Here is an 18065-nt window from a genome sequence, read left to right on the forward strand (position 1 = left end):
GAAGTGGAGACATGTAGCCTGATGAAAGTATTTAATTTTAGCACTTCTCAATCACTCTGCACATTTGAGAGTTCATAGCTAAGCATCATCAAGAGTCAATTAGAACTCTATGAGTAATATTTCTATGTATTCACACATTAATTTGGTTGGGATATGTGATATGCTTATCTTATTCCAGAGAGCTCTGGGGATGTCATCAGTGGGAAGTCCTTAGATGTCGTCTGGGGCCTTGTGGCTATACCAGGAGAAACAGTGCATCGTTAGTCCAATTTGCCAGTTTTGTTTTGTCAGTTTTGTGTCTGCACCAGGAGTTAGGCTAACCATATAGTTCTAGCTCAGAGCTCTCTGCTACTGTAATGGTGACCTTTGTAGAGCTAGGAGCTAGTCATGGCAAAAGAGACACTAGGGAATAGCAGAAGGAAAATAGTAAGGTAGAAGGTATTTTCTTCTAACTCTGCCTTTCAAGCTTAACAATTATGTTTTCTCTTCAGAATTCGTTTTCTATCACTACCATAAAAATTTTCAAAGTACATTTTTAAAGAAAAAAGGAATATAAACTAATGAAGTTATCCATTTTTCATAGTTGATGAATTTGACTGAGCAGATTGCTGTTACATGGCAGAAACCATGGATAGAACAAGCAAGGGGACACAGTTGTTGCCTTTCAAGCTGATGGTTTTCCCTAGCTACATACTTTACCCATGTATCTCTAATCCTGCAGTTATTTTAAATTTTCAAGATTGTTAATTACTATAGTTTTAATTTATCTTAATGAATTAGAAACTAAGCAAAATAATGAACCCATTTAAAATTAAAAGCCAATTACACACTGATACTTGGAGTACTATAAACTATCTTATTTCATCGCATCTTACCAACTCTTCAGTAGGTAGTTTTTTATTTAAATTAGTATTTTATTTATTTATTTGCACATGAACATGGATTGTGGTGGTGGTGGTGGTGGTAGTGGTGATAATGACTGGAAATTAAGTAACATATGTAAAATTCTTTGGTAGATTGCTAAATTAAAAGACTCTCCAGGACTGTAAACTATGTTACTAGTAAGAGGTTAGCATGTATTGAATACACAGCCGTGTTTTCTCATAAATTGCTAATAATATTCCATTCCCCTGTAGAGCTCAAGCTCATAGGTCCCATATAGCAATTTAATTTAATGTGCTGGAGGCAATGGAATCTGCTTTTAATTGGGTTAATTTCAATTTAAAAAAATAATCAAGTCAGTCTGTCACGCAAAAATCAACTCAATCAATCATCTTGACCACTGCCACTTGCCAGATTCATGTGATATTTAACTAAAATATGATGGAAATGTCCAGTTTTCTATTTCTGTGTATGTGATATAAAAAATCTAATCACTAGAACAATATTTGGCCAGTTTAGGGCCTTATTTATGTACCCAAAAACAATCTATCAGAAAAGACGAGACCTATTGGAAAGCGTTGGTTTAGGTGCCCTGGTTAGGTTTTTCCCTAGAATGAGAAAAGGAAAGCATAATTTCCCATAATCCTGGATAATACACAGGCTAATTGGGGAGCCACTGTGTGTAATTGAGCCATTCTGAAGAGATGATCTACTTGCAGTATTTATGAGAAAGAATCTTACCCAGAACATAGCATAAGGGAGCTCCCAAACTTGCCTATCTTATCCCCGATGAAGCAAACCCATAGCTTGCCTTGGAGAAGAGGTAAATGGACATCATACAGGGACAACTGCTAGCATCAGCAATGTGTTATAAATGCAATCTGTCAAAACCTTCCCTGAAGAAACAAAACTTAAAGACCTAACATATTCTCAAATGCCTAAAAAAGATGATTTTTTTTTTGTTGTTGTTGTTTTGTTTCTGTGTCAATATAATCTCTTGGCTTCTTCAGAAATGAGTACAGGTTCCCCTTTGAAGGTCTATTCCTCCAGAGAAGTCCATAGTAAAACATAAATTTTACATGTATAGAGTTTCTTTATATTATTTTCTTGAAATTTAAGTTCTTCATTTACTTCCAAGTTATGTTGTCTTGTATAATTAGTCTAATATCAATATATTGATAAACAAAGGCTATTACTGATGAAACATTGTGAAAACCATAAAACAGATATATCATCTCATATATAACTTGATAGAGGTTTTGGAAAATAATTCTGGGTCATCATGCCATAAACGCATAATATATTGTCTGAATCTTTTCAGTTGCAAGACTTTTAGATTAGTTACCTTTATAAATTTAGGAAGTGATGTCTAAAATCTTTGGGTTCATATTCAGTGCATGAAAGAAATATAAGAAAGTGATTGGTTTTTGAGAATATAAATGGAAAACAAATCAATTATTTTCCATTTCCATTTTCCTATGTGTAAATGAAATAGAGCTTCATAGAGAGAAGTAGGTGGAAATAGTGTTGAAACTGGTTTCTGACAGAAGTTCCATTTCTGTTTTTAACGAATGAGGTATAGGCATTTATGATGAAGATGAATAGGGACTATATGGAAATGTTGCCCATTGTCCCAAATTCAGACTGGCAAATTTCCATGTAAATGATAAATAGCAGGTGAGCTGAGCTAAGGTGAAATTAAATGCATCAGCCTACTAATAGGAACACAAAAAAGATGTGCCTTATCCATGTTCCTCAGTAATCATGTCACTTAAAAATCAAACAAACCCAAGTCACGAACTCTGTCCTTCTTTCTCCCATGTTAGAAATGTGAAATTTATTGCAAAATTGTGGTGTATGTGCATGTGTGTGTATAGATGTATGCTTGTACTTCAATATCAGATACTCAGAATATATTCACAACATCAATGTTTTAGCAAATACATATTCTTAGATTTCTCTAAGACTATTCTTTTTATTATTACTTAAAATAAAAATTAGTAAAAAACTGTAAATATCTCTAATACGGGAGTAGGAACACAGAGCTGTGTGGTCTATAAGATAATATATTTAATCAAAACTCAAACTTTAAAAAATATGCAATATGGGGCGCCTAGGTGGCTCAGTGGGTTAAGCCTCTGTCTTTGGCTCAGGTCATGATTCCGGGGTCCTGGGATCGAGCCCTGCAACGGGCTCTCTGCTCAGCGGGGAGCCTGCTTCCCTTCCTCTCTCTCTGTCTGCCTCTCTGCCTGCTTGTGATCTCTCTCTGTCAAATAAATAAATAAAAATCTCTATTAAAAAATATGCAATACAAGACATTGTTCATGACATAAAATTTCATGCAAAAAACACAACAGTCTGTATGTGGAGTGGCACAATTTTTAATACATAAAAATTGCATGAAAATGAAAACACAGGATATTTGGAACATTGTTTACAAGTAATTCTCTAGAATTATGAGATTCTAGATCATGAAATTATAAGTAATTTTCTTCCTTTTGAGTCTCCCAAGTTTAACATTTTCCAAAATCCTTTACACAAATACAGTATATATTATATTTGTAATTATAAACACTTTAAAATATATGTAATATACTATTAACTACTGTAAAAGTCTTATGAGAAAGTGTCTTCTGTGAGTGGCTCATGCGACTCATACCTTCACTTTTGGAAAAACAGGTCTGAGGTCATCTTTCATTTCCATTCATGTAGTGATGCTACTTCTTTTTTTTTAATGTGAGGAATGGCATTATGATTTTGCCTATTATCTCTATTAGATCTCTTGGCTCCACACATACCATAATTAATTCTAATTTAAAAATTAATATGTAATATATAATATTATACACACACACACACACACCCCACTGGCTGATGCAGTGGATTAAGCATCTGCCTTCAGCTCAGGTCAGGATCCGGGTCCTGCGATCAGGCTCCACATCGGGTTCCCTGTTCAGTGGGGAAACCTGCTTCTCCCTCTCCCATTTCCCCTGCTTGTGTTCCCTCTCTCACTTGTGTTTCCTCTCTCACTTGCATCTCTCTCTGTCAAATAAATAAGTAAAATCTTTAAAAAATGTATATGTATCATCTCCTATGTGTTAGATACTCTTATTGGAACCGAGGATGCAGTTGTATTTGAGGTTTGTAGTAGAGTTTGTATTCTAGGTGAGGAGTCTGAAAAGAAACAAGTAAAAAAATTTCCCAAACTATATTTGTATTTATTTAGTTATCTATATATTTATATAAATATATTCCTATTTATTTATCCACTTAGCTATCATTTCAAGTGATAAATTATGTGAACAAAAATAAAAGAGACTTAAGAGACGAGCATGGTAGGGTGAGGATGGAGTCCAGATGGGCTGGACAATGAAGACATCTCTGATGTGTTAACCTTTGAGGTAAAACTGAGTGAAGCAAGGAGTAAAGAATTAAGAAGGATTAGGAAATAGAAGTGAAAGGCCCCAAGGTAGAAGTCAGTTTAACATTTGGGGGAAAAAAAAAAAAAGCTTGGAGGACATTATGGCTTTGCAGAGCCTAAAGGTAAGTAATAAGGACATGATGTTAGAAAAATAGGTAGAGGGCGCCTGGGTGGCTCAGTGGGTTAAGCCACTGCCTTCGGCTCAGGTCATGATCTCAGGGTCTTGGGATCGAGTCCCGCATGGGGCTGGCTCTCTGCTCAGCAGGGAGCCTGCTTCCCTCTCTCTCTGTCTGCCTCTCTGTCTACTTGTGATCTCTCTCTGTCAAATAAATAAATAAAATCTTTAAAGAAAAAAAAAAGAAAAATAGGTAGAAAAAAGATTATAGGGAACGTCTAGGCCTTGCTAAAAAAAATTACAACTTAATTCTAAACATTATGGGAAATAAATGGTAGGGTTTTAATAGGTAGTACTGTGATATAATTTATATATTACTTAGATCATTGATTTATTATGTAGAGGGGATGTGTCAAAGACAAGATAAGAAGAAAATTAAAAGACTTATCGCAGCAGTCAAGAACGAAGATGATAGTGGTTTGAGCTAAAGAAGCAGTAAGGAAGGTGGCAAAAATTGCCCAAGTTCAGAACATATTTATGTAAGATATGAAGGAATAGTAGGTGGAGGAATCAACATTCACCTGTTGACTTTTTTGTCCAAGCATCTGGGTTAATGATCTATTTGCCGTGATGTAAAAGCCTGGAAAGGACAGGTTTAGGTTTCTAAAGAGGAATCCAGAAATTAGACACATTAATTTGGGTGTGTGTATTAGATATTTGGGGGAAGGATAATAAGAAGATATTAGAATATTTAAGTTTGGAACTCAGGAAAGAGATTGGACTAAAAAGATATGCTTGGGAATAAGAAATATATAAATGGAACTTAGAAGAAATACTGAAAATAGGTAAGGATTTAGGGCATTCACCATCAAAGGCTGATGTTGCTCCAGAGAGGGGAGGACACTCTGGAACTAGAAAGGACAGTAAGATTTGCAAAACTGTATCAGTTCGGCAATGAGAAAAATGTCTGAAGCTAAAGATAAAAAGAAATTTTGACCTAATCTTAAGTTTTCAACATCTGAAAACTAAATTGCACAGGCTGACTATTGAGCGAAATCATAACCTAGCGTAAGTGCATATCCTGCCCCCAAAATGTAATTATTCTAATTACATGGCAATTACAGTATATCCACAGAGTAAATTACCTAGTTATTGGCATCCTGTGGAATAAAGTAATCTAGCAATTTGCTCTCAATGACGACACTACATTGCAGGTTTTAAGAGCAAGTAACATGATTTTTTATCTGACATTGTTCCCTAACCCTTCGGTTTCTTAATTGGCATCTTTTCTAGCCTTCTATTCTCTTCCCCAAATTAACAAACTCAATTTTATAAAAATATATCTGTTCATTTTTGTTTCCTGATAGGTATTAACATTCATTTTATTATGAATTATTACACATATTACAGTGAAGTCATATATGAAGACTGGAGTCAGTCTTATAAGATGTTTAATCCTGTTGAAATGCCATGTTACTATCCAGCAGCTCTAAAAGGATGATTTTACCTGATTGTCTGGACTCTTGTGTTTTTTTTATCAGGATTATGTAGTCATTTCTTTAGACTCTATCAAAGTAGTTGAGAATAAATTTCTATTCTGTATTGAATAATTGGTACTCAAGCAGAAATCTATACTTTTCCTGGAATAAGGAATTAGAAGATAAAATCTGGGACTGCCAGAATGTCTGAAAATTGACAGGGGAGATCCATGAATGGGAGCAGTTACAGAGAGAGGTGTCCCAAAATTTGTAGAAAACTCTGCCTAACTCAATAAGTAACTTTTCATTGACAGACCCACAGAGGAGAATACAGGGCCTAGCAGAAAATAACTAGCTAAAATAAGTGAGTAGGGATTTGAGTTACTGCATACCAAAAGGATTAGAGTTTGGAGTTTAGCTTCAGTCAAGTTCACCAACTGTTAGAATAAAAAATAGAATTTTTCAGAAGGAGATAGCAGAATCCAGAATCCCTACAACATATCTTCCAAAATTTCCAAATATTAGATCAAAATTTTTAAGCATATGAAGAAACAGTAAAATGTACCAATTGTCTAGAGGAAAGGCAATTGTTAGAACCTTACATTGAGATGACCCAGATATGAAAATTACTGGGCCAGAATGTTAACACTGCTATTATAAACATGCTTAAGGACCTAAATGAAAATATACTTATAATGAATGATTAGATGGAGAGTTTCAAAGATAAATGGAAACTATAAACAGAAAAGCCGAATGGAAATTCCAGAATTGGAAACTATAATGTCTGGGGAAAAAAAAAAAATCCCAGATAGACTTTGCATGTTCATGAAAGCAGAAGAAAATACCCAGCAAAGCTGTGTAGAGAAGTCAATTAAAAAGATCCAATAGAATAGGAATTAAAAGATTAACAAATATATTTTTTTCATTTTTATGTGCTTATTTGTCATTGCTGGTGTTCTTTATGCATGTCTATAGCTTCAGGGTTTCATCTGATAACATTTCTTTTCAGCCTAAAGCATTCTTTAAAGACATGGACTTTTTAAAGAAAAAGATATGTCACTCTCTTGTGAGTGATGACTTTTCCACTATATGCAGATGCTATACATATGACAGCATAAATAGTGAAAGGAGTGATTATTGCAACAGTACTGTGACAAATTTCTTGCAATACATAATGTTCTACAATATTTACTCTAAATTTGGTATTTTTTTTAAAGATACATTTTAAAATTTCCAGAAAAACTACTAGAGAATGCAATGATCTATAGTAAAAATCCAATGGACAGATTAAATAGAATATGAAAACAATATGTGTTTAGCTCAAAAGAAAGCATAAAGAATAAATAAAAGAAAAGAATTAGGAAAAAATGAGAAAATTGAAGAACTAAATCCAACAATATCAGTAATTGCATTGTATGTAATTGAGCTAAAAAATTATGAGCCCTTGTGATAAGGTAGATATTGTGAAATTAGATGTAAACCAGTTCTATGTGCATTCTAAAATATGACACAGATAGGATAGAAATAAAAGGATAAAAAAGGACATACTATAAAAATAGTAAGCATAAGAAGGTTATTAGTTTCTTACCACTGCCATAACAAATTATTACAAATTTGTTCCTTATGATAATAAAAATGTATTTATTATCTTAGAGTTCTGGATAAGAAATCCAGAGTAAGTCTCACTGGGCTAAATTTAAAGTATAAGCAGGACTGCATTGCTTCTAGAGTTTTTAGGGGAGACTTTATTCCCTTGCATTTTTTCAGGTTCTAGGAGATGTCCCCATTCCTTTTCTTGTGGCCCACTGCTGTCTTAAAATCAGGCAATTAAATCCTTCAGACTTTTTGCATGTGTCCTGCTACTTTTACTTCTCTGACTCTGACCCTCTTGGTTTCCTGTTTCACTTATGAGTTCTTATAATTACATTGGGCCCACTCAGATAACTCAGTTTAATCTGATTATCATAAGATCAGCTAATTAACAACCTTAATTCTATCTACAGCATTGATTTCTTTTGCATATTCATAATCTGTGGGGATTGGTAAACAGACATCTTTGATGGGTCATTACTGTGCCTACCATAGCTGGGTATACTATGTTAATATCAAACAACATAAACTACTAGAAAAAATTATTGTGAGAGATGAAAAATATTTAACAATAATAGGAATTTACTTCATCAGAAATTAAAAATTTACCACACCTTTCTCAGTAATGGATATAGAACATTTAGACACACAAAAATCAGTAAGGACTGAAGATGTGAATAACACAATTAGACACTACAGCCTATTTGATAGCTATTGAAAACTTCAGAAAATAACTGCAATATATACACTGTTTTCAAGCACAAATGTTATTTTCACCCAAGATATGTCATTTAAGAGAAGACTTGATATTTTTGAAAACTTTGAAATTCTCTGTTAGAGAATATAGCATATTATCTGATTATAATGAAAAGAATTAGAAACTATTCATATACAAACCTAGGAAACAAAATTCCCAAATATATTCAAACTTAATGGCATACTTTCAGATGACCTATATGCAAATAAGAAATCACAAACAAATTACAAAATGTTGTAAACAAATGATAAAATAAAACATAAGCAACATATTATTGTTTATAAATATATAAACATATAGTACATCCACGTGCAGCTAAATGGTGCTTAGAGGGAAATTTATATTTTAAATATTTATATTTATATTATATATATATTATATATTATATATATTTATATTTTAAATATTCTAATTAAAAGAAGAATTATTAAAAATCAATTACCAATGTTTACACCTTGAGTAAACTAAAACCAAAGTAACTAGAGAGATACAATAAATATAATAAATAGAAAATAATAAAATGGAAGACAATTTAGAGAAGTTGAACTAAAAGATGGCTATTTGAAGATTAACAGCTAACAGGATGATCAAATGGAATAATAAGAGTGAAAAATTGGTTATCTCTATAGATACTACATATTAGAAAGATAATATAGTACAAGTATTAATAATATTCTGCCAGTACATTTGAGGTATCAGATGGAATGAACAAATTCTTAGGAAATCACCACTTATAACTTAATGTGAGATTAAATAGAAAATCTCAAAAGCTCTGTATCTAAGTAAATTAGTTATTAAAAACATTCTAAAGAATCCTCCAGGATTTAATGTTCAAATATTTAAGAAACAGTAACAATTTAAGGACTTTTTTTTTCAGAGAATGTAGAAGGTAGAACACTTCCTAACTCATTTTATAAGACTAGCATAAGCCTGATATCAAAATAAGTGAAAAGGAAATTTCACATTAACATATCTTATAAATGTTTAAAAAATATGTTAACAGTTTATATACAGCAATCTGTGAAAAGGATAGAGCATTATGTACAAGCAAGGTTTATCCAAGGAATTCAAGGACAGTTTAATGAGGTATGTGCTTTATCTAGGTGTGTATAAAGAATATACATGGGTATATGAATTTTTCAAAACTCTGAATTGTCCACTCAAGAATGATGCATTTCACTTTCTGTGAATTTTACAAAAAATATTAGCATTTTTTGATATTTATATTTTACTTACTGAACTCTATTTTGTAGATTTGTTTTTTCAGGGGAATGACGATATGGTTCAGCAATTCAGAAACTGCTTTAGGTTTATTCATCTTATGAAATTAAATGAAAATAGTAAGGTTAGTGGGAATCATAATTGTCACTGTTGGAGAAAGGATTGACGTCACAAAATGGGAAGATAACTCTGTGTTAAGAAAAAGTTCAAGAAGTTTAAAGGTATCAGAAGAAGGGGCTTGTGTTGGTCAAATCTAGCACAATTTGATCAACCAAAGAAATAATATTATATTTTGAAAATAATAAACATAGAGTGGATTAGATGATAGTATTGTGATTAATGTTTAATTTTCTGATTTTGATAATTGTATATTGATAAGGTAAGAGAATACACTTCTAAAAAAAATAAATGGGGGTGCCTGGGTGGCTCAGTGGGTTAAAGCCTCTGCCTTTAGCTCAGGTCATGACCCTGGGGTCCTGGGATTGAGCCCCACATTGGGCTCTCTGCTCTGCAGGGAGCCTGCTTCCCTCTCTCTCTCTCTCTGCTTGCCTGTCTGCCTACTTGTGATCTCTGTCTGTCAAGTAAATAAATAAAATCTTAAAATAAATGAATAAATAAATATTAAAAATTTAAAAAAAACTAATGGAAATATTTAGTTGTAAAGGATCTTGATATCACAATTGATTCCACAATAAACTGATTTGAAATTCATTTACAGATATACATGGACATATACTCACATACACACGCATACAGGAGAATGACAAAAAAAGATGAGTCAAAAGGAAAATAACTGGTTATTCTGGAAAAAAAAAAAAACCCAGGGAATAAAATTCCCTGTGTTATTCTTGAAAGTTTTCTTTAAGTATGAAACACAATAAAAATAAAATGTTACGTACACAATAAAGGCTTATTCTAAGGCTATTGCTACTTTATTGGGTTGAAATATACACATTAAAACTCACAGAAAATTGGTCATTCTGAAACCAAATATCAGAAAATTATATAGGTTGATTTTCTTTTTTTAAGAAGAGCAGGTGTAGCTTTCATGAGTGTGATTGACAAGTCTTAGAAATGAATTTCTTTTCTCCAGAGGACAATTGCACTAGTCCTGTACCACTTCCGTTAATCTGCTTCAACCTTGGCCCTAGTTGCCACTGAAAATGAGAAGATAGTTTTGCCTTTGGGGCCTATTCCATCCTTAGATCCTCTGCATAGGCTGACAACTAGAAGGGCAAGTGAATGTGTTTTGTGATCTGTACACTTGTCTATTGGGAACAGAGTTGAAACTCTGATATGTTTCACATGCCTCTGAGAAACAGGGCTGGGAAGATAATGATTCCACTACACTATTCATCTAGTTTGAGACTGAACCCAAGTATGAATGTTGGGAGGAAAATTAGCATGTTTTAACTGCTTTGGTTGTGGTTTAACTCAACACACATTCATTAAGACCCTGCCAAATCCCTAACTCTATGCAATTACAGTGGAGAATAACAAGTAAAGAATATGTAGTACCTGATTTTAACTGCTTAGATGCAATTTGGGAAGAACGTAAGGCATAGGACTAAAATAATAATTAATAAGTTATAGATTTATGTGCTCAAAATGTATAGTCAAGGTTTCTATTTCTTAAATGTCTGACTTAACCATAAATTTTAACTTTCTCCCTCTTAAATACCCATTCAAATAATCCAAAATATAAAAATTCTCAAAATAAATGAGAATATTGGATTGGAGCCAGAAACAAAGATGAATGCCATCCATGTGTACTAAGGCCAAGATATAACAATTGCTATCATTTATTGAGCAATTCCTATGCATCACACAGTATGTTGCATGCTTCACATATATTATTTTATTCTTTAAGAATCATTTTATATCCGGGACACCTGGGTGGCTCAGTTGGTTGGACGACTGCCTTCGGCTCAGGTCATGATCCTGGAGTCCCAGGATCAAGTCCAGCATCGGGCTCCCAGCTCCATGGGGAGTCTGCTTCTCCCTCTGACCTTCTCCTCTCTCATGCTCTCTCTCACTGTCTCTTTCTCTCAAATAAATAAATAAAAAATCTTAAAAATAAAAGAATCATTTTACATCAAATTTACTTGAGAAATGTGAGACTTTAGGAGATTAAATAACTCACACAAAGTCATAGAAGTTATAGAGTTCTCTCCTGAGTCATCATGTAATAATACAGCATCATGGAATGGAAGGGGAGATTATAATTTGTATGTTTGTATATGCCCAGGAGACATGTGACAAACATCTAGTAAATTAGTGTTAAAAAACTCTTCCACTAATGGACAATAAAATTATAAGTTGTTGAAAATGTGTTGTAGATTAATTGACAGTCATTTTTTTCCGTAGAAAATACATAAAATAATGATGTCTCACAATTGATTGTAATTCAGATTCAATAAAATTCAAGAAGTATAACATCTTAAGAGTTTAATAGCCATGAGGGTTATTGAATTATGAATACCTTAAAAATAATGTATAATTTTCATATGATTCAAACTTTTTCAGAGCTTAGGAAAAGTAGGAAATATTCTCACTCTTTAAAAAATTTAAGCAACACTGAGATGGTAAGTGTCTTGGACAAAGTGATAAATTTTGCTAAGATCAAAGTAGAAAAAGAAGCTTGTGGGATATACACAGGAATCCTAAATAAAATATTGCCAAATAAATTAATAACTATAGATAATATACCATGACAAGGAGACTTTAATCCCAATTAGCAAAAAAGGAGGTCTTTTAATATAATTTACCATTTTAGTATGCCTAAGAAGGAAAAAAATATTATCTTCTCAAGGGGTTCCAAAAGGCATTTGATAAAACTCATATTTACTCCCCAAAATACACCTAGAATAATGTAATATCTGCCCAAACCTTTATATTCGGTGAAGAACTAGTACAATATATACCATTAAAAATAAGACAATATCTGCCTAAAACAATTTTATATAACATTTTGAAGGTAGTCTCAATACAATAACATAATAAAAGAACATATATAAATAGTGAGGAGTTGACACAAAATTTTATTTAATATTATAAGGTATTATACTTTAATATCTCAAGAAATAAAAACCTTACCAGATCAAGATATAAGTTGCTTCTCCATGAGATAAATAGACCGTCTTTACATGACTATTTGTTAGACAATTCCATGAATAAAGTCCGAAATCACAACTGAAGTAAAAAATGTAGCTTCTTGGTGGGACTTTTGCCCTATTTGATTTTTAAATTTATACAAACTTTTCATAAGAACTAGAAAGCTGAAAGTATGAACCCGTTATCTTTCCATATTTCTCTCTATTTTTCCAATTCCTTCTACCAGGTAACACTAAGATTTTCTATTGTACGGGAATAATGGCAGTATTGATCTATCTTTTTTGATGTCTTGGGTTACAGGAATAGTGATTTTATTTGAAAAATAATATTGTCTAAGGAAATTTGCACATACCTTATTAGAATAGTCATAGTTGGTCCTTGGTTTCTAGATTTTGTAGGTGTTTGTAATTGGCTAATCACTGAAACACTGGAATTATAGGACCCATGAAAGAATTGCTGTTAGAGTAATAGAGTAATAAGTATTTTGGTGTGGTGTATGCTTTCCATGTTAAAGGGCTTTGGTAGACAGTATGACCTCTCTTAGATGTTTACATCCTAATCACTGGAACCTGTAAATATGTTTAGTTACATAGTAAAAGATGCTTTACTGAGGCACTAAGAGTGCTCTAAACTAATCACATGAACCCTTGAAAGCAAGAGCTTTCTCCAGCTATAAGCAGGAGAGATAAGGCAGAAGTGAAGGTCAGAAAGATTCAAAGTGTGAAGAGTGTTTTACCCACTATGGGTGGCTTTAAAGACAAAAGATCATGAGCCAGGTAAAGCAGAAGGGGAAGGGGATGGCAGCCTCTAGAAGATGAGAATGATCCTGGGCTCTCAGCTGTCAATGAAAGAGGAATCTCAGTCCTACCCCCACATAGAAATACATTCTGACGTGAAGGAACCTGGACGTGGATTCTTCCTCAGAGCCCTCACTAAGTAGCAGAGGTCATTCAACAGCTTGATTTGAGCTTCATGAGATTCTAAGCAGAGTACCCACCTGAGTATCCCAGACTTCTGACCTATACAACTGTGAGATAATAGATTTGTATTGTTTTAAGCCACAAAGTTTGTGGTAATTTGTTGTAACAGCAAGAAAGCTCAACGGCAAATCAGTAGCTACATAGAATTTATTTCTAGATGAAATTAGAATGAATGACAGGCAGATTGAAAGATAAGAGCAGAGAAAAATAAAATTATATAAAGTCTATTAGTGAAAAAAAAGGACAGTAATTACATACAAAATATAATTTGTGTATGAAGCATTAAAAAGAATAGAAATAAATAGCTGATATTAATTAAACTCCAATCCACAAGTAACATTAAAATTAGAAGACTTTAGAGTATCTAACAAAACAGTTTCAAAATCTGAGGTCTAAAAAGCAAAAACTTAACTTCTAAAAGAAATGGGAAAAATCTAAAATTAAAAAATGAGGCACCTAAGTGGCTCAGTCAGCTGAATAGCTGAATCTTGATTTTAGCTCATGTCCTGAGACTGAGCTCCAGGACAGGCTATGCGCTCAGCAGGAAGTTCCCTCACTGGAGATTCTCTCTCTCTCTCCCTTTGCCCTTCCCCACCACTGCGCATGTACACTCACTCTTTCTTTCAAATGAATAAATATTTTTTTTAAGATCTAAAATAGAAAATAAGAAATTTGTGGGTAAAGTGATCTGAAGTAAGTAAAGATACTGTAGAAATTTAAACAAGCAAATAGAACTTAGAACAAGCATAGAATTTACATCAGAATGGACTGAGTTCAAGGCCATAAAAAGAATCTCAACAAATACCAGATTTGATATCAGCATGTTTTATTCAGCACAACAGTTAAAAATTAAGAAAAAAATCAAATATCTGAGAATAAAATTAAAAAATGAAAATACCATTATTTGGTACATAATCACAATAAAAATAAATACCTATTTTCTTCAAAAAGTGATATGAAAAGACAGTTATAGTTTTAAGTGCATATGTTAAAAAATACATGTGCAAGAGAGAAGAAAAATTGAAAATATATGCACTTATTAAATCAATTCAAGAAAGAACAAAATAAATCCAAAGAATGGAAAAGGGAAAATCATAAAATTAAAAGCATAAATGGGGGGTGCACGGGTGGCTCAGTGGGCTAAGGCCTCTGCCTTCAGCTCAGATCATGATCCCAGGGTCCTGGGATCGAGCCCCATATCGGGCTCTCTGTTCAGCAGGGAGCCTGCTTTCCTCTCTCTGCCTGCCTCTCTGCCTACTTGTGATCTCTGTCTGTCAAATAAATAAATAAAATCTTTAAAAAAAAAAAAAAGAAAAAAAGCATAAATGGTAGAAATAAAAGGAACAAATCCCCAAATAGGGTTGATAAGTAAAAACAAAGCTCCCCACCAACAACAAACACCCAATTAAAAGTAAAAAAAAGTAAGGCCTTGGTTATTTTTAAAGATTAATAAAAGATCATATTGAACAGCACAGCTGGGTATAATTTGAAATGCATAGTGAAATCTATGGCAGTTCATCATTTCATTATAGTGTTGCCTATCTAGTAGTACTTATCAAAATTGCTTTGAATCCTTTTTCAAAACACAGAGGATGAAATTTCTTTCTTGGGAAACTGAATCTTGGAGCAGGATTTGGAGGCAGATGGGTATGTAATGGATATCTTCCCAAGATATTGGGGTACACGCCACTCTATATCATAAGGAGCAGGAATGCCAGCAATGATTAAAAAAAAATTTCTAAAGCTCAGAAATTATACAAAAATCCTAAAACATTTCAGGGGTTCTTGTGAACAACACTAAAAACAAAACAACATGGAGTTATAAATCTGAGTTGTTATTCTCACCCCTTCTAGTTAGGCAAATGGAAGTAATGATATAGTCAGCTCTTGCTTAGATCTTCATGAAGCTTTATCTGATACCTGTTTTGATCTCATGCTTTGAGAGGAACAAAAAGAATCCTGATAAACCACAGGCCTGACTAGTCAGTTCACTGGAGGTAAGGGAAAGGATGTATTTTGATAGCCTGTTACAGATTCGCCAAAAATTCTAGAAAGCCCTCACTAAGACAGAACAGGTCCAAAATAGCTGATGAGAATTCTGTTATGGCATTCATTTTTTCACTGCATTTTCATTGTGATCCTATGATGCAACAGATGTTAAATGAGATATGTATATATAATTGCAAATAAAACAATACTGGTCCTGACTCCTAAGGATCTTTGTCAACGAAAGAGTAAGCAAATAATGTATTATTTTAGATTTTTTAAAAAAAGATTTTATTTATTTATTTGACAGACAGAGATCACAAGCAGGCAGAGAGGCAGGCAGAGAGAGGAGGAAGCAGGCTCCTTGCTGAGCAGAGAGCCCAAGGCGGGGCTTGATCCCAGGACCCTGAGATCATGACCTGAGCTGAAGGCAGAGGCTTAACCCACTGAGCCACCCAGGCATCCCTATTATTTTAGATTTTGATGAATACTTTGAAATGAAGTAAGTAGGCTATAGAAAAGAATGATTAAAAAGCACAGGGAGTGTGTTCCTGATTTCAAAATGATACAAGGGGTGCAGACGGAAGGAGCCAGACTCTGAAATCCTTCTTCATAGAGAAGGTTTTCTTTGTGAATTTTCCCTGCTCCCTTGAAACCAATATGGTAACAAAGTTCTGACTCTACCTACTTTGATTATATATTCTTAGGTCAAGTAGGATTCAGGGTCTGGCTCAGGGGAAATAAAACAGTCAATCATTCAACCAGCTCCCTTTGAAGCCCTTAGTCCCTAAGGAGAAAAGAGCCATCCCTGTCCACACCACTCCAAACTGACTTGGTGGGAGACACTTTAAGGGTTTGGGACACCAACTAGAAATTAAAGCATGATGCTTTCTGTCATATATTTGGGCTCAGTTTATCTTGAGTTCCTTTGGTAGCTCTGAGTATTCATGGAAAATTAAGAAAATTGAGATCCTTTCCACAACCCTTTTCAGAGAACTATCAATTAGTAAACAAGAGATTATTAATAACAAGTGTATATTAGATGACAGAGTATAAACTATAGGAGTTTAATGAACTTTATACACATGAAAGGTAAAGAAGGTGGGGCATTTAACAAGTCTTGGAGGATTAGTGGGTTAGAGAATTAATGAAGTTAAATAAATTAGTTTGCATAAAGACAGTTGTTAGCTCAAAAGTGTCTTTATTCAGGAAGAAAGAAAAAGAGAAGGAGAAAGAAAGAAAGAGAGAGAGAAAGGAGAAAGGAAGGAAGGAAAGAGAAGGAAGGAAGAAAAACCAAATGAGTTATTGGGTAATTTAGTGAAAACTTTCTCTTACATAGAAGGAAGTTCAAAGAACATGTCTTATTGACAATATATCAGTGGTATCCTTTTCTTATATGAAATATGGCCGCTTTCTCCTCCTCCTCCTGTTTCTCCTTCTCCTTCTTCTATTTCTTCTTCTTCTTCCTCTTCTTTCCCATTGATTTTTTTTTTTTTAAGGTTGAAATGAGCTCGTTTTTCCCTCTATGGGGAGAGTATTTTCCCGAAACAAAAAGAAAAATGATTAATTCTACATAGTAATAAAAATTTCCAATGCTTTGCATCTGTCAGACCTTTTCAGTTTATTCTAAACTTGAGCTATAGAAATTTACAGATAAGCAGTTGTTTTTTTAGGAAAATTATTATGGTTTTCTTACATTCCTACTGAGATTTCTTAGTAATCCTCAAAAAAATTACTCCACTTTTTCATATGCAGTTGTATCATCAAAATGCAAGGTCAGTTCTTTGAAGTGACAATCCCAATGCACTAGATAAATGGTCAGATGGCAAAGTGCAGATAATAGATGACCTTGGGAGCTAGGGTCTTGAAACTTTCAAGGAAACAATTATGAATGCCTTATATCATGGCAGTAAGTCATTGCCCTAAAGCTTGGTCTGTAGGAACGTGTTGTTTTCCCAATAATGCAAGGAGAAAATGGAGGAACTGACAAACTGTGTACATGCTTACCCATAATCCATACGAATAAGAACAAAAATAATTCAAGAGAATTTTAAATGCCACCTTTGTTCACTCTCCTAACTATACCAAAATATAGGAGGAAGTTTGGCTTGTATCATGAGAATATATTTGTAGGATCTTATCATAAAATTATTCAACTTATGATTCCTAATTTTTTTTTAAATGTCCAGCTTTGTATGCTGTGGTTGTTTCCTGCATCCAGGGAAGGATCTGGAATTACAGGCTCAAAAACCACAATTATACATTTTTCCCCCTTAGTCTCTGCTGTTCATTTTCTTTGTCTCTCTCAGACACACACAATAAAAATTACGTTAATTTTTTTCTGTTATACCATTTTTGTAGGTCACTAATTGTGAATCTTTGGGAAATACTAATTCTTCTAAAATTTGGTTTCTTCAGTGTTAATAGCAAATGATATCATTTGTTCTGCCTAAACTACATACCAATGTTTCTTTCCTCTTGGGCTAGCACTAGTGGTGATCAAACTTATTAAGTCTACCCT

The sequence above is a fragment of the Neovison vison genome, chromosome 3, assembly GCF_020171115.1.
Source record: "Neovison vison isolate M4711 chromosome 3, ASM_NN_V1, whole genome shotgun sequence".
NCBI classification, from domain to species: domain Eukaryota; kingdom Metazoa; phylum Chordata; class Mammalia; order Carnivora; family Mustelidae; genus Neogale; species Neogale vison.